The sequence below is a fragment of the Terrapene carolina genome, unplaced genomic scaffold (assembly GCF_002925995.2).
Source record: "Terrapene carolina triunguis isolate 2854851 unplaced genomic scaffold, T_m_triunguis-2.0 Scaffold22, whole genome shotgun sequence".
Lineage (NCBI taxonomy): Eukaryota > Metazoa > Chordata > Testudines > Emydidae > Terrapene > Terrapene triunguis.
The window spans coordinates 10907057-10925612 of record NW_020664373.1 but is presented as its reverse complement, the minus strand read 5'-3'; the positions used below and the strand labels follow the sequence as shown (position 1 = coordinate 10925612).

General features: G+C 42.7%; 1 protein-coding gene across 1 annotated transcript in view; it reads right to left on the bottom strand.

Annotated features, from left to right (window-relative positions):
* Positions 1 to 18556, bottom strand: part of LOC113406058 (ralBP1-associated Eps domain-containing protein 2-like) — a 140884-nt gene that overhangs the window by 101695 nt on the left and 20633 nt on the right. The window contains exon 2 of the mRNA XM_029910713.1: positions 2128 to 2251. The gene's annotated coding sequence lies outside the window, so the exon portion shown is untranslated. The remainder of the gene's footprint in view (positions 1 to 2127; positions 2252 to 18556) is intronic.

The window sequence follows — 18556 nt, the reverse complement described above, 5'->3', positions numbered from 1 at the left end:
AAATGGCAACACTTTTCCAAGAGCTCACTTTTGTAGCTTGTATCACTTTTGATTAAGCCTGTTATAAGACAAGGCTCCTATCAGAGGTGCCAGTAGAAAAAAGGGGTGCGGGGTCAAAGCCATAAAAGTGGGAGCCCACGGGGGCCACTGGAAAAAAAGGGCAGGGACCCATAGGGGCACCACGCGGACGTGGGGGCGCCACGTGACCCTCGTTGCCCCCCGCATACTGGCGCCTCTGGCTCCTATGTTTCATCAAGGAGTATCTGATGTGAAAAAGCATGAAGGTATTTAAGAAGCCAACTGAAAGAGTTCCTCCTACACAAGCATTCAGGTCTTGAGCAGTCCAGGCAAACAATGCACGTTACAACAAAGCTTAAACTTGTTCTTCATAATAATTTAAAAACAACAGTAGCAGACTATTTAATTTTAAAAACAGCAAAAAATATCCACCTCCCTTTCTATTTCGTAAAAGGAGACTTGAAGTTTAAATCTCCTCAGTGTGATAGATATGCTTGCTTTGATCTGCTTAGCTCTTGGAAGTCCCCAAGGCTCCGGGCTGCTGGCCCGTGCTGCCCGGGGTCCCTACGGACAGTTCTGTCCGCCATTAGGGAATTTTTTCCTGAGAACCCCCTGTAACATTTCATGAACCCCAGTTTGGGAACCACTGCTCTAGTTCAACTCTGAAAACCTATCCTAATTAATAATGCCTTGATTCTGATTGACACCCAAGTGAGTTCTTTTCAAGGATTTCAAGAATAATATTTAATTCAAATAGAAGGATCAAGAATGACAAAATGGCACAAGATAGCTATGGAAATAAGAGCTTGGAATTCCTATTCCACCTGAAGCAGTTTACATTTTAGCACTAAAATCACTTGATTACAACAGATGCCTTTGGATGGATCCCTGGTTAGTGGGAGTTCAGCAAAAGCTGTGCTAAACTGAATTGTCACTACATAGTTTCTATGTCAAACTGACATAATAGGCCCAGCAGAGGATCAGAATTTGAGATGCCCACTTTGAAGTTTAAATCCTTAGCTTCTGGGCTGGCAGTGCAGGTGGCACAATGGATCTAATTACTTTCATTTATTAGCTATTAGGTTCTCACCAGTAAACATGTTCTTCCATCCCATCCACTTGGGATTTTTAAGAAGTTTCTTTTAACAAATATTTTTTTCTGCAGAGAGGTTGTACTTAACATCAAGTTACAATGGAATCCGAACAGCAAATATGTTTGAAATAATCTCTAATAGACACTCTAACACAGCAGTTCTCAAACTGTAGGTCGGGACCCCAAAGTGGGTCACAATTCTATTTTAATGGGGTCGCCAGGACTGGCATTAGACTTGCTGGGGCCCAGGGCTGAAGCCAAAGCCCGAGCCCTACAACCCAGAGCCAAAGCCAGAGCCCAAGGGCTTCAGTCCTGGGTGGCAGGGTCCCCTGCCTGGGGCAGAAGCTCTTGGGCTTTACCCCTTCCCCCCCAACCCAGGACAGTGGGGCGCAGGTGGGCTCAGGTTTTGATCCCCCCTCCTGGGGTCCTGTAGTAATTTTTGTTGTCAGAAGGGGGTTAAGGTGCAATGAAGTTTGAGAACCCCTGCTGTAACATTTACTGACACAGGGAGTGATTTTGCTACCTGCACCCATTCATTTCAACAGGTCTACTTGCAAAGAAAGACCCCACTCTGTCAAGGTGTTCCCAAGGAGCCCCAACTTCAATAGGGCTCAATGTAGTTGCAGAGATCAGCCTGAGCAGAACTTAAGCCTAAAGTACCACACAGCATGAGTGAGGGTGGCAAAAATGAACCCACAACGATGACTGTCAATTGTCCTGTTATTTCTATAATGCTTTTACGGATGCAGAAGCAATTTGTACTTTTCTATCCATGTAACAACTTTGCACATAGAACCCAAGAATTTCATTGCAAATTTCTACCCATAATTTATGGATTATAAAACTAATTTCACCTCTTCCCCTCCTCCCCCTAAAATATATATATAAATAAATAAATAGGATTTTGCTTTACAAACAAGTTGGAAGAAAAACTAACTGAAGCAAATAATGAACAATGAATGGTAAAGAAATTAAAGAACAAGCTCGTAACACACCAAGTAATGTGAGCTACTTACCACTCTTAATGCTCTCTAGCCGTACTGGAAGGCCAGACTGCGCTGCAGCAATTAGTTTCAAAGCAACATAAAACTGAGCCGGACCAAAATAACCCACACGTTTTGCCCCACAAAGTTCTGTGATCTAAAAGAGAAAAAATACACACTTTGTAAAATACTTCTCACTCTTTCCTCTTAGGAAACTTGCATTGAGTATTGAAGCAGAGAAGTCTTCTAGAACTAAAAACTCACAAGTCTGTTTGCAGTGCTTTATTAAAAGTGAGCAATCCAGTTCAAGTCACTCTGTATACCTGAATACCCCTGAATTTAAAATAGATAAGTAGTTATTTATTACTCCTTCAAAAAACACTGCAGTGTAGCATGGCTGCTATAAAATAGTTAACATGTTTCTACCCAAGAGGTGACTGCATTTCATTAGTAGGTGAAACGATCCCTGTTAGCAAACAGTCTATTTCAGCTCTTTGGGCTGAAAGCTGCACTATAAATAGGAGGTATTAATTTTCACTATCTCTGTCCAACAATAATTCAGATAATCATTCTAACTACAAAATAAAAATCATAAATACCCTAAAACTATTGCAGCAAAATATTTTTGTGAAAAGTTAGGCAGGCTTGAAATTAAACTCCTCTCTCAAACACACACACACAAGTTAGAAACTACTAGTGCAAATTCACCTACTCTGTTTATTAGACCTCAACATCCTTGTCTATGGAGAAGACAAATTTAGTTTTTCCTCATTCGGTTCACCTGGCCTTCAGGTAAACAAACATTCTCTATGGGCAAGTTTGAAATGCAGACCAAAACTGAGCTTATGTCCACCCAGCAAAACAAAACAAAACAAAAAAACCCACAGCGGTGAGTCTCAGAGCCTGAATCAATTGACTCAGACTCATGCTGTGGGGCTAAACATAGCAGTGTAGATGTTCGGGCTGGAGCCTGGGCCGTGAGATCCTCCACTCTCGCAGGGTTTTAGAGCCCGGGCTCCAGCCCAAACATCTACACTGCCATGTTTAGCCTCGTAGCACAAGCCTAAGTCAGTTGACCTAGGCTCTGACACTTGCTGCCATGGGGTTTTTTTTGCTGTGCAGATGTAACCTGAAATTCAGAAAAGCTCCCAAAACAGACTTCAGTCAGATCTTCAGGTTAGAACGAAGACACATTCCCCAGGGGGTGAACAGGGAAGCCTCAACTTATTTGATAAACTGAATGATGATTCACGTCTCCCAATCCTGCTGAGGTTTTACCATCTGAGTGCAAAAAGGAAAACGGAACCTGACCCATCACTCCATGGGTAAGCTTGACCACCTGGGAAAACCACCAGAGTGGGGTATTCCTAAAGCAATAGCAACAAGAGAGATTTTGTTGTTAGATTTCACTAGTACTAACAAACGAAATAAATGAGTAATTAATTTTCCGAATTTATTTTAATTATTATAGAATATAAGGGGAAACAGTAATTAAAGAGTGAATCCCTAGTCCTCAAAGATGGATCAGAACAGTAGACTTGAATAATCAAGGAAAATTATCAGTACATTAACATTTTCCTTCCTAAAGGCTTCTCTACATGGTGGGGTTTTTCCAGGTTTGTGTACACTAACTGTTGTGGAAAACTAATCCAAACTAATTTCATCCATAAGGCTGGCTTTTTATCTCCGAATCAGTGCAAACACAAGGCACTGACTTTCTTCAGAGTAAGCACTCAGCATTCTTAACTATCTCGAGTAATTCTGTATCATCTGCAAACTTTCACATCTCACCATTTACCCCTTTTTCCAGATCATTTATGAATAAGTTGAACAGCACTGGTCCCAGAACACATCTTTGCGGGATCCAGCTATTTAACTCTCTCCATTGTGAAAACTGACCATTTATTCCTACCCTTTGTTTCCTATCTTTTAACCAGTTACTTTTCCATCAGAGGACCTTCCCTCTTATCCCACGATTGCTTACTTTGCTCAAGAGCCTTTGGTGAGGGATCTTGTCACAGGCTTTCTGAAAGCCCAAGAACCCTCTATCCATTGATGAGGCATTATTTCCCTTTACAAAAGCCATGTTGACTTTTCCCCAACATATCGTGTTCCTCTGTGTGTCTGATAATTCTGATCTTTACTATAGTCTCAACCAATTTGCCTGGTACTGAAGTTAGGCTTACTGGCCTATAATTCTAGGATTGACTTCTGGAGCCTTTTGGAAAAAAAATCCGTTATCCTCCAGTCATCTGGCAGAGACACTAACTGGCAGGTTACATACCACAGTTGTTAGTTCTTCAATTTCACATTTGAGTTCCTTCAGAACTCTTGGGTGAATGCCATCTGGTCCTGGTGACTTATTACTGTTTAATTTGTCAATTTGTTCCCAAACCTCCTCTACTGACACTTCAATCTGGGACAGTTCCTCAGATTTGTCACCTAAAAGAATGGCTCAGGTGTGGGAAGCTCCCTCACATCCTCTGCAGTGAAGATTGATGCAGAAAATTCATTTAGCTTCTCTGCAATGGCCTCGTCTTCCTTGAGTGCTCCTTCAGCATCTCAACTGTCAAATGGCCCCACTGACTTTTTGGCAGACTTCTTGCTTCTGATGTACTTAAAAAAAATTTGCTGTTAGTTTGTGTCTTTTCCTAGTTGTTCTTCAAATTCCTTTTTGGCCTGTCTAATTATACTTTTACACTTGACTAGCCAGAGTTTATGCTCCTATAAATAAAACAAGAATAAACGTATTAACAAAGAACAGATATTTAAGTGATAATAAGTAAGACCAGAAGATACTGATATGGTTATAAGTAAAACAAAACAAAACATGCTTTCTAGTTACTAAAACTTAACTTCACCAAGTTACAATCTTTGCCTATGCAGGTTTCTCACCGACAGTCAGTTTCAGCTACTCTTAGTTTTCAGGCCAAGAAGACCCACTTTTCATGGGTTCAAATGGTATTGCTCCCCCTTCATTTCCTATATGATAGATGCTAAAATGCTTCTGCTTATAATTCCCCAAAGTCTACTGTCCTTATTTCAAGAGCCAGGAATGCTTGCTGGGGGTGCAGGCTCCATCCCCTGTCATGATCATTAAGTGGTCTTCTCCCCTGCTCATTTAGCTTTATGGCTTTGTTTACTTCATATGTAGATGTATTTTTCTTTGTCCTCTGGATTGTTACCTGGCTCAATTTACATTGGAGACACAGGAAAACAGGCAAAACAATATTCCTTTGTCTAGGACAGGTTGGGTAGATGCACTGCCTGCAAAATACCTTTTAAGAACATATTTCCAGCATGTATAACTCTTTACACACTGCCATACGTACAACATGGAGTAATGTTAATGACCAGTGTCTTATCAGTCTGCATACGCTATTTTAAATTACACCTTTACATACAGAATATGACAACAGTGTGTTGGGGAAATGAGTATGTCAGGCCTGATGTGAGTTATGATATGGTGTGCCCTCTGCCAGTTAGGGCTGAGAACACAGAATGGCCATACTGGGTCAAAACAATGACAAAACATCTAGCCCAGTATCCTGTCTTTTGACAGTGGCCAAAGCCAGGTGCTTCAGAGGGAATGAACAGAACAGGGCAATCATCAAATGATTCATTCTCAGCTTCTGGCAATCAAAAGCTAGGAATATCCAGAGCCTGGGGTTGCATCCCTGACCATCTTGACTAATAGCTGTTGATGGACCAATCATCTCTGAACTTATCTAATCCTTTTTGAACCCTGTTATAGTTTTGGCCTTCAAACCTCCTCTGGCAACAGGTTCCACAGGTTGACTGAGTTGTGTGAAGAAATACTTCCTTTTGTTTGTTTTAAACCTGCTGCCTATTAATTTCATTGGGTGACCCCTGGTTCTTGTGTCATGTGAAGGAGAAAACAACACTTCCTCATTTACTTTCTCCACACCATTCACGATTTTATAGACCTCTATCACATCCCCCCTTAGTCATCTCTTTTCCAAGCTGAACAGTCCCAGTCTTTTTAATTTCTCATACAGGAGCTGTTCCATATCCCTTATTTTTGTTGCCCTTCTCTGTGCCTTTTTCCAATTCTAATACATCTTTTTTGAGATGGAGTGACCCGAACTGAGGGACTCCCTGCGTCATAGCAACACTCGGTCATCAGGACAGTACACACAGGTAAACCAACAGGTCAGTCCTGGTGTGAAGCAATGCAGTGTGCTATACCAGTGGGAGGACTGAAAAGTTAACTCAAAATAGAACTACATTCACAAACTTTTTCCAAAGTGGATTTATCCAATTCACAATAACTAGCCAGTTAGTTCAAAAGAAGAATTGCATCATGTGGACGCAGCCCCCTTTCAATTAAAAAAATAAATAAAAAAAAGGCCGTTAGTCTGAAATGAATCACCCATGTAGACTAACCCTACATGGCTACTGCTCTGGCTGAACAAGCCTTGGCTTTCTTCTCCTCCTCTTAGCTTCTGAGATGCCTGGCTTAAGTCCATCTTGTGATCAAGGAATTAAGAAGCTTCCTTCCTTTGGCTATCTGATGAAGAGGGAGGTGGAGACTCAGAAGCTGTATTTTTGCAATTAATCAAGGAAAGTTTGCCATTACCTTACTTGAATGTATTTACTTTTCTGGTTTACTTTTTATAACTGACCACATCTTATTTTCACATTTTTTTCCAGCAGGAATCAGGGGCCTCCGGCCTGCACAGGGACTGGAGCTGGGAGCATCCTGTGTGGGGAGAAATGAACGGGAGAGCAATTTTGCTCTAATGATGGCCCTCTCCCCAGAGGAGCTGCACTCTGCACAGTGTCCCGGGGTACTATGAGGAAGGATGAAGGTTTTGGTTGGGGCTTGGGGGAACCTAGTTAAGGGGACTGGAGCTGTACAGGTGATCAGTAGTAATGGGGAGATTCAGCATCTCTTCATCAAGGCATCAGCACTTGATGACCTTCCATTTGCTGCTGCTTTGGGTCCCCAGGGTACTGAGGCAGCAACATGGTAGGGAGACCTTGATGAGCCACACTGTCGTCACAGAGTGAGTCTGACCCCAACCCCGTGCTGCTGCCTAGTGCTCAGGGCCGGCTCCAGGCACCAGCCCACCAAGCTTGTGCTTGGGACAGCACCTGGAGGGGGGCGGCGCGGGCGCTCCGCCCTCCCCCCGGCGCTCTGGCTGCCGGGGAGAGCGGAGCCCCGGCCGGTCTTGCCGCCCTCCCCCCGGCGCTCTGGCCGCCGGGGAGAGCGGAGCCCCGGCCGGGCTTGCCGCCCTCCCCCCGGCGCTTGCCGCCCTCCTCCCGGCGCTCCTCCCTGGCCGCCGGGGAGAGCGGAGCCCCGGCCGGGCGCTCTGGCCGCCGGGGAGAGCGGAGCCCCGGCCGGGCTTGCCGCCCTCCTCCCGGCGCTCCGTGGGGGGCGGGAGGGGCGGCCGGAGGCTTTTTTGCCTGGGGCGGCAAAAAAGCCAGAGCCAGCCCTGCTAGTGCTGCAGAGCCAAGGCGATCTCTGCTTGAAGTGCTGGCTCCCAACAGTGCAAAGAAGAAACAGCAGCCCTTCAAATGCTGATGCCTCAGCAGACACACTTGGGTCACCCCATCCCAGTTTTCCTATACATATCCCTGATTTCCTCACTCCAGGTCCTGCTGCACACATCCCCAGGTCCTACACAATCCTCCCCCACATCCCAGCTCACTCTTCTGCTCCCCAGGGGAGGGTAGCCCTGCAAATGTGAAAACAGAATAAGGTCCAAATATAATTTTTTATATATATATATATATTAATTTCACAAAGCTCTCTCTCTCTCTCTATATATATATATATATACACATACACACACACAAACACACACAGATTTGTGAAATTAATATAAATATAACAAATTTCAAAAAGCTGAAAACAATTATGAGCCCAATCAGGTGGGAGGAAGAATTTAATCAGAAAAATGTTAATGATAATTGAGAATTGTTTAAGAACACTTTACTAGATGCCCAAAAAGCCACAATCGAGGAAGAAGGCTATATTGGTTTAAAAAATGACCTGGTGTAGAAAGGAAGTTAAGGCATCTGTAAATTAAAAAAAAAAAAAAACAACAATATATAACAAATGCATGTTGACTGACTCCCTCACTTCACAGGAATCTCCCTCAGAGATCTCCAAGAAACTCTCATGGAGATACTGGGCAATCCGCTGCCACAGGTTCTTTGGCAGAGCTGCTCTGTTTCATGCCCCATTAAGGGTAACTTTCCCGCACCACTCTGTTGTCACTGGGGGTGGGGGTGGGGGGGGGACCACTGCTGCACACAGCCGAGCCGCATAAGGGTCAGGGCAGAAGCCGCAGTCTGGAGAAGACCCTCCCTTGATTCCCTGCTCACCCTCAGCAGCGAGATATCGTCCATAATGAACACAGCCTGTGGAAAGTGTGGGGATAGGAATGCTTATAAGGCCCCCCCCCTACAGTGATGGCTCTCCCCAAGAGCCACATGCCCAGTGTACAGTACGGTCCTGGAACACTGATTTCCCCTGCCCCCGCGGCTACTCACCATTTTGGGGGTCTTGTGGCTCATGTGTGCTTGCCTGGGGTCAGCCAGTTAGTGAGAGGTATGTGAATAGTGGCTGTGTTTTAAATCACTGAATCAGTGGTCTGTGTGTTGCAAGCACACACAAATCTTCTGTAAAATGTTGCGTTTTGGCTTCACAGATCGGACCTTGGGAGCCCGCCTCCCTCTTTGTTATCGCCAGCTGAACAGCTGCGCAGAATTACAAAGCAGCCACGAAGAATTAAGGAGGACTTTCTACGTGACACCATGATGCACTCCACGGCCGAAAAACAAGAATTAAAGAAGTGGCGGATGGGGATCGAAAGGAGAACGTGGTGCGCCAGAATGAAGCCACATAGCGGCACTTAAACAATATGGAGCACCAAGTGGACATGCTCCAGGCGCTACTAGCACTGCAAACAGAGCAGCTCCACGCCCACCCTGCTCTGAAGCCGCTGTCGCAAAACTCTTTCCCCATGCGCCCCCCCCAGACACCACCAACACTCTCTTATCAACCTCCTGGCTCCAATCTGTATCCACTGCATTCCACTCCTGTCCCGTCACAGTCCAGCACTGCGGACTCCCAGTACCCACTGCACTCAACACCCGGCCCTCTGCAGTTTAGCACTGCTAAAGTACAGTACCCGCTGCACTGTACTCTAAAGGACAAGGTTGCATATGATCCCTGGACATACGCAAATCTTTAACAGTCCCGGCATCCCACCTCCTCCTGGGACCCTCCCTTCCCTCATCCCCCACGTTGCTGATATGTTTTTTTGTTTGTCTCTCCTCCAGTGGTTGTTTTTTAATAAAAGAATTGTGTTGGTTTGAAAGCAATCTTTATTCTGTTAATTGAAAGCAAACAGAGCCCTGTAAAGCAACAGGCAATTTTTTTAAACCTTCATAGTGCATCGTCTGCACCAATCCCAATCACCTCCTAGCATTACAAGCACTTCACTCCTGAGCATAGAAACAAATATTAGTGGCTTTCAGCTTCAAATTGCTGCTTCAAAGCATCCCTGATCCTTATGGCCCCGTGCTGCGTCCCTCTAATAGCCCTGGTCTCTGGCTGATCAAACTCAGCCTCCAGGTGCTGAGCCTCAATGGTCCAGCTCTGAGTGAAGCTTTCACCTTTCCCTTCACAAATATTATGTAGCGTACAGCACACAGCTATAGGCATAGGAATATTGTCATTGGCCAGGTCCAGCCTCCCATATAGGCAGCGGCAGTGGGCCTTTAAATGGCCAAAAGCACACTCAACACTCATTCTGCACTTGCTCAGCCTGTTGTTGAACCGCTCCTTGCTGCTGTCAAGGTGCCCCATGTATGGCTTCATAAACCATGGAATAAAGGGGTAGGCGGGGTCTCCCAGGATCACAATGGGCATTTCGACTTCCCCTACGGTGATCTTCTGGACCGTGAAGAAAATCCCTGCATGCAGCTTCCTGTATAGGCCAGTTCCGAAAGATGCGTGTGTCATGCCCCTTTCTGGACCAGCCTGCGTTAATGTCCGTGAAACACCCACGGTGATCCACAAACGCCTGGAGAACCATAGAGAAATACCCCTTCCGATTCATGTACTTGGTGGCTAGGTGGTCTGGTGCCAGAATTGGAATATGCATGCCATCTATCACTCTTCCACAGTTAGGGAAGCCCATTTGTGCAAAGCCATGCACTATGTCACGCACGTTGTCCAGAATTACGGTCTTTTGGAGCAGGATGCAATTAATGGCCCTGCAGACTCCCGTCAACACGAGTCCAACAGTTGACTTTCCCACTCCAAACTGGTTAGCGACCGATCGGTAGCAGTCTGGAGTAACCAGCTTCCACAGTGCAATCGCCACGCACTGCCCCAACGGCAGGGCAGCTCTCATTCTCGTGTCCTTGCATCACAGGGCTGGGGTGAGCACATCACACAGTCCCATGAATGTGGCTTTCCTCATCCGAAAGTTCTGCAGCCACTTCTCGTCATCCCAGATGTGCATGACGATGTGATCTCACCACTGAGTGCTTGTTTCCCAACCCCAAAAGCGGCGTTCCTCTGTGGTCAGCACCTCCGTGAATGCCACAAGCAATCTCACGTTGTAGCTACTACGCGTGGCAAGATCGATGTTGCACTCTTGTCTTTGTAGTTTAAGGAAAAACTCCACTGCCACTTGTGACATGTTAGTCAGAGTGAGCAGCATACTGGTCAACAGTGCGGGATCCATTCCTGCAGACCGAAGAAGCAGAGCACGCAGTACACAAACTGTTGAAAGACGGCACCAAATGCGGATGGAAGCACAGGGATTTCTGGGATGCGAAGCAATACATCACTGGGCATTGGCACAGGACCTAGGATGCCCGCACCCCCTCTGCCTTCCCACAACTCTTAGTGGCAGAGGAGGAAGAGATGCTCTGTGGGATAGCTGCCCAGAGTGCACCACTCCGAATACCGCTGCAAGTGTGAACACACTATTGCACAAGTAGTTTTTAAGTGAAGTGAAACTTGGGATACGGAAGACAAATCAGACTCCTGAAAGGAGTACAGTAGTCTGGCAAGGCTGAGAACTACTGATACAAACTATGATACTAGAGATGGCAGAAACTGTCTAACATGATCCTTAAATTCAGGACTAATTGTTTGAACTGGAAGAATCTTTCACACTCCCTCTTTTGTAATGAAATACCTATGCTTGATAAAATTAAGTTATTCCTGAATTTTAGTCATTTTTAGATGACTTACGCAATGAATACTTTTGTGCACCCAGTGCATTGACAAGAATGCACATAGTGTTGTGCTGCTGTATACCATACAGTTAACCTCAGTCAAAAATGGAACCAGAAAAACCAGATTTTCAAGATGGTTTACCTCCATCCTTCCACTGGCTCCCCTGGAGGCAGCTGAATAACTAGCTAAAGCCTTAATAACATCTCTCTCTCTCTCTCACTCTCACACCACCATTCCTCTCCCACCCCATTTCCATCAGAGTTGAGAATGATCTCCAGAGTGGTCACAGATGAGCATTGTGGGACACCACCTGGAGGCCAATTAAGTCAAATTGCACTACCTCGCAGTTGATCCATGAAAATCGAAGTAAGCACTACGCCTCTCACAGAGGTGGATTACAGAAGTCAACATTAGAGGTGACTTAGGTTGGCGTAAAGGACCTGGTAGTGTAGACACATACATTAACAGGTCGACTTAAGGTGGCTTCCTTCGACCTAACTTTTTAGTGTAGACCAGGCCTTAGAAAATGTTTCCTGAGCTCCACCTGCACATACAAGTTTCAGCACTGACATATTTTTATATGATGGCTTGTTTTGGCCTGTTCTACAGGACCCTCTCTGTAAGAAGTAACAGTGAGTGGAACCTCTCTCTTCCTTTGTAGCCTTGCTGAGCTCTTTTCCTTGGTGATGGAACAGTGCGGAACATTTGTTTTTATGTGGCTATTGAAGCTGATAGTAAATATTATCCATGTTGTGGCAAGTTTCATAAAGAGTACAAGACAATAGTCCTCCTAAGATAAATACAACTTTATGACCCTCAGTCAGCAAAGTATGCTCCCAGAGTGAACCTTTCCAAGTACAAAAAGGAGTCAAACAGGGCTGTATCATTACTTCAACCATGTTTGTGGTTTTTATTGCCGTCATTCTTTACCTAATTGCTGGGAAGTTTACAGCTGGCGTTGAAATCATTTACAGAATCATTTACTCAGGCTTAGCAGGCCGAAAGCCAAGAGTAAGATCTCCACAACATATATTGTGGAACTTCATTATGCTGATGACAACGCAATCTTTGCCCACAATGAGAAAGATCTTCAAACTATCTTGAACGTGTTTGCCGATGTTTATGCATGTCATGGTTTCACTCTTAATATCAAGAAGACTAAAGTGCTCTATCAGCCCTCTCCAAATGTAGTATTACATGCCCCATCTATCAAAATCAATGGAATGGCACTGGAGAATGTCAATCATTTCCTCTACCTTGGAAGTCATCTTTCATCCAAGGCAGATATTGATGCAGAAATTCAACATCACCTGAGCTGTGCCAGTGTAGCTTTTTCTTGTTTATAGCACAGCATTTTTGAAGATCATGACATTCGAACAGACACCAAGCTTCTTCTTTATCAAGCTGTTATTCTCCCAACACTGTTGTATGGGTCCAAAACTTGGACAACCTATAGACACCACTTGAAAGTCCTTGAGAGGCACCATCAACGCTGCCTTTGTAAGATTCTGACAATCAAGTGGGAAGACAGGTGCAACAATATTAGTGTTCTGGTAGAGGCAAAGACCACCAGTATCAAGGCAATGATCATCCGTCAGCAATTCTACTGGACTGGTCATGTTGTCCGGATGCCAGACCATCGCCTCCCAAAAAAGGTCCTGTTTTCTCAGCTGAAAGAAGGGCACCGCAACATAGGTGGACAATGGAAGCATTATAAGGACTTGCTGAAGGACAATCTAAAAAAGTGTAATATTGACATTGACACTTGGGAGACACTTGCCCAGGATCGCTTAAAATGGAGTGAAGTCCTACGTGATGGTCCCCTGCATTTTGAACTTGCTCGCCGACAAGTTGAAGAGGACAAGAGGCGCAAAAGGAAGGAGAGACTGGCTTCCAGTCATGGTCAACAGCCTCCTGCTGAGCCTGAAAACATCTCCCTTATTGTAATAGAACTTGTGGTTCAAGGATTGGCCTTATTAGCAACCTGAGGACCCCTAACTCCCATGAAAGATGATCATACTCAGTAACAAGTGATCGCCCATCATCATCACATGTTTGGGGTATATTCTCTCCTTGATACACACATGCAGATACACAAAGCGAACAGACTTACTTAAATCTTTTAAAATCTACACATGTGGTTAGGATGCTTTTCCATATCATTACCTGATTATAGCCTATCATATTTTGTTTGAGTCTCTGCACTGTAAATATTTTATTAACATGAAGAGAGTTATGTGACATCCTTGATTAAAGTATAATTATAAAAAAGAAAAAGCTACATGTACAGTGATTTCCCACAGATGTGTATACAAAACTAGGATTGTTATAGTTCTACTAAATCAAGGTAAAGTTTGTTTCCATTTTCTGTTCAAGGCCCTCTGAGGAATATGGAAATTATTATTTGCTTGTAGCTTCCTAGGGAAATAGGCATGGGAAAAATTGTGACAATTATAAACATTCCACTAAGGAGCAAACCATGAAAAATGCCGCAAAATAATGCAGAAGAGCTTGATACCAAAAATGACTTGTTAGAAAATGCTTAATGAATCCCAAAATAACTTACAATAAATAAACCAATGACTGTGAATTTTTAGACTCATTATTTTTATATTTTTTTTTAATGGAGATATCCTATCTCCTAGAACTGGAAGGGACCTTGAAGGTCATCGAGTCCAGCCCCCTGCCTTCACTAGCAGGACCAAGTACTGATTTTGCCCCAGATCCCTAAGTGGCCCCCTCAAGGATTGAACTCACAACCCTGGGTTTAGCAGGCCAACGCTCAAACTACTGAGCTATCCCTCTCCCCCTTAATTATTGCTCAATTAAGTAACTTTTTTAACCTTAGGTCTAAAAGGAACAAGTGAAGGATATCCAAAATAAATAAATACAATTTTTAATGGAAGATACTTGTATTTTCCACCTCCTTTACAATCTCTGTCATAACAATCTCTCTAATATTTGGGCACTGTACCTTAGCTCCTAATTATTTGTAAATCGCTAATAATTGATTTCATAACAATACATCTCACAACACTCACAATCCTTGGCTCCATCAGATAGTGTTACAATGCCAATATAAAGTAATTAAAATAAAGGAATCCATACGTTTTCCCCCCACACATTTTTACAGAAAATAAAATAGTAATGAGGTACCACACTCATGATGATTATAGGTCAGTAGTACAAGAACAATTAATTTGTACTGCATAACAATACAAGACTTTTTAAACCTGTTAAAAAAATTGGGAGAATATCCAGATAGTACTGACCTCAGAAATCTTGACACCGTGCAGAGGAAGTTCATTTTCTACAAAAGCTATGAAAAGGATTAGACTCAGATTTAGGCCAGAACAAGATTTACATTCCATATGGATCCAAATCTATAATATGACACACAGATGGGAGCACAGAGTATACAAAAGCTTATTCAACAAACTGGAGTACAGAGTAAAATCAAGTTTTCAAAGGAACAGACTGGAAGATAATAAAGCAAAACATTTAAGACTAACAAGTTTCTGTTTAAAAAAAAAAGTCTATTAAACATTGCATAACAAAACCATTTTCACAGTAACTGTCTGTTTTCCATAGTATAAATCTTGACAGGCATGAAAAACAACAACTGTCTAAATTATTTCTCCCCCCCCCAATAAGTTTTAGCATATGGCTCATTATTCAAAGAGTGCCCAAGAAATGGTTCACTTCAACAATGGATGAACATTTATTATTACTTCACTCCATGAAAGAAGAGCTAGCTTTGCAAAACAGTGCCAACATTTTCAGCCATAATCCTTTGAAATTTGGCCTGTGATAACAAAGTCAAGTATATTTGCCCTGGATTGTAACGAAGGTTGGTTTTGGGGGCAAATAGCATATGTGACTACATAAGAAACTGTCAGAAACTGACGTAATCCTTTTCTTTTTTTTAAACCGGAATAAAAAAAAAAATACAATCTGGTAAAACTTACCAGATGTTCCATTGTTTTACTAGCTTTGTGTGACCTACAAGTTAAAATCTGCATATGTGGAAATTAAAATGCTTTCATGAACACAAGATCAGCCTTTTTTGATCAAAGACACAGGCTCAATTCTGCAAAGACTTATGCACATGCTTATCTTTATACACTGTGGGTGAAATCCTGGCTTAGTTGATGTCAACAGCAAAACTCCCATTGACTTCAATGGTGCCAGAATTTCACTCACAATGTTTAAAGCTATGCACGTGCATAAGCTTTTGCAGGATCCTGGTCATAGTTTGTAGGATTCGAGTGTGGTGTTTCATAAACTGAAACCAGGATAATTTCTTACCCACAAGTGCAATTTCATGTTTCTTGTAAGCAAGTTTCCCTTTTAAATTACTTTAGTAAGATTCATTGCCAAAATAACCAAAAATGTAGGACATGAACTGACAGGTCCCAACATTATCATCAGTGAAAAGCAGACAATGTGCTTCAAATGCTCCATAAATGAGAGACTAATTTTAATACCTATCTTCAAAGACACTCCATGATGCATTGAATAGGAAAGCATTTCTCAATAACTTTAGCTGTACCACTGAAAAACATACACACACACCCCACAAAATCCTTGCCTACCTTACTAGCTTTGTTGTAAACAAATAATGTGATGGCACATATGCACCAGTTTATTCACTATTTAATACTGAGATGGAAGGGGCTTAGTCATCTCTATTCAATTTTCTGATCTAATTACTGCACAATTCAGAAAATACGGCAAAAAAGCCATTCAACATTCCAATGCTACTTGAACATCTTTCACAGCCTTACATATTGTAGACACAAGCAATAGCTTAACTTCCATTGTTCACAAGCAGATCTGGCCACACCAAATAAACTATTAAAATTTATCAGTTATTAAACACTATGAATATTCAAGGCACTAACATATCGAACACTGATGGCGTATGGGTCAGAGGAGGAAGAGGATTACAAAAAAGAGCTAGTTGATTTCATTTGTTACTAAGGGCATATCTTCACTGCAGAGTTAACTTGAGTGTTGCCTCTAACTTAAGTTCCATCCACACACAAAATCCCTTAACTACAGTGTGGCGCTGCTTTGAACTCGGGCTTGTCTGTCAGGAGGTATAGGTCATAGCTCGAATTAGCTAACACAACCACTCCATGCAGTTTGAGTGTTACTTCTCAGTATGGCTGCTCTCACCCCAGGTAGGCTAACCTGAGCTTAAATAACTGAGTTAACTCTGCAGGAAAAACAGTATTTTTTTTTTAAATGGGAAATTTCAAAACAAAAATATTTGTTTTGTTCTGTATGAAATTTTCATTTCAGATGTCAACAGACAAAATATTTTGAAATTTTGTTTTTTCCTCCCTTTCCTCACTGGATGCTAGAGAATTAATGATGTCTAGGTATCTTTTTCACTTTTTCGGTTTTCCTTTTTTCGTCTATAACTTTTCAAAACTTTCCCAACTTTGGAAAACTTACAAGGTGGCAAATGGGAAAATGGCACACTAACTTTGCCACTCTGCAGTAAAAAGAAAGATAGATAATAGTGGTGATGGTGCAGGAACTGGACATTATTTTATTATTTATTCATTTAGTAGCAAGGAGGAAGAAAAAAATGAGAAGCAAAACAAAAATCCAAGAGCCAATATTTCAATTTTCAAAATCTGAAACAAATCAAAATTTGTATTCAAAATCCAAAACAAAAATTTCAGTTTGCTTTAAAATTTCCTCCCTCCCGCTCCCTTCCCCAGCCCTCCAAAAAAACAGAACTAAACATTTGGAATGAGCATTTTTCATTCAGGATTTTTTTTGCACCAAAAAAAAGTTTGTTGACCAGCTCCAGTAACAACTTACCCCTGGAAGCTTTAGGCTGTCATGGATAAAGAACAGCTTATTGAAGGTGAGTCCAAGCAAGACAGAAATATGCTGGTGGGCAGAGAAAAGCACTTCGAAGAGTGTGTAGCCATGATGCAGTCTCTTTTGATTAAAGGTACACAGCTACAATTGGTCAATTCAGTCTATAGTTCAGGAGTGTTCCCAGATGCTGATGCTAAGCTATCATATAACTGCATGTGTGAGTAATGCGTTCTACTGCCCCTGGCTGACTGGGAGACTCCATCCCATCCTGGTAACTGATGAGTTGGCCTCACTTACACATCCCTTCTTCTCCTCCTGTCTGGTCTACAGTAATGCAACATACTTGGGCATGAAGCCATTAACCCTTAGGAAACTCCAACTAGTACAGAATATTGTAGCATATCTCCTCACGAACACTGGCTACCACAAGCACATCAAACCTGTCCTCTGCTCTGTACATTGGCTTCCTATAAAATACTTCCTATAAAATACTAATGCTAAGTGAAGTTCATGGTTTCAGTCTTTATCTTCCAGGTGCTTAACAGCCTAGATCAAAAGAACACCTAAAACTCTGGGATAAAGCCCATGGTTAACAACTTTGGAACAATGGAACTTTTTATCATAACAGTAGTCTCTGCAGATAAAGCTAGTCTGTGCAGGAGACAGAGCTTTCTCGGGAACTGGTCCCAGAAAGTGGAATGATCTCCCACAGGAACTAAGGCCCACCACAAACTTCTCCACCTTCTGCTCCAAGTACACAGTGCTCTTCTTCAACCTAACTTTAACATAAGCACAGAGCAGCGTATACATTATAATGCAAAACAGTCCACTCCACACACACTTCTCCCCCTGGGGAGAGGAGAGAATGAACTACACATGACAGATGTTAGTCACCTTGCATATTCATAGATAAGGTCAAAAGTGACCAGTGCGATCATCTAGTCTGACCTCCTACATAACACAGGCCACAGAACTTCCCTGAATTTTCCTGTTTAAACTAAAGTATATCTTTTAGGAAAACATCCAATGTTGATTTTAAAAATTGCCAGGGGTGGCCACAACCCTAGATAAGTTGTTCCACTGGTTAATTATCCTCGCTGTTAAAAATTTGTGCTTTATTTCCACTCTAAATTTGTCTAGCTTCAGTTTCCAGCCCTTGGACCTTATTATACCTGCTATACAGAAGAGCCCATTATCAATTTTTTGTTCCTCATGTAGATGCTTATAAACTGTGATGAAGTTGCCCCCTAATTTTCTTTGTTCAGATAAACAGATTGAGCTCTTTGATTTTAGCACTATAAGGCATGTTTTCTAATCCTTTAATCATTCTGGTGGCTCTTCTCCAAACCTCTCCAATTTATCAACTTCCTTGAATTGTGGACACCAGAACTG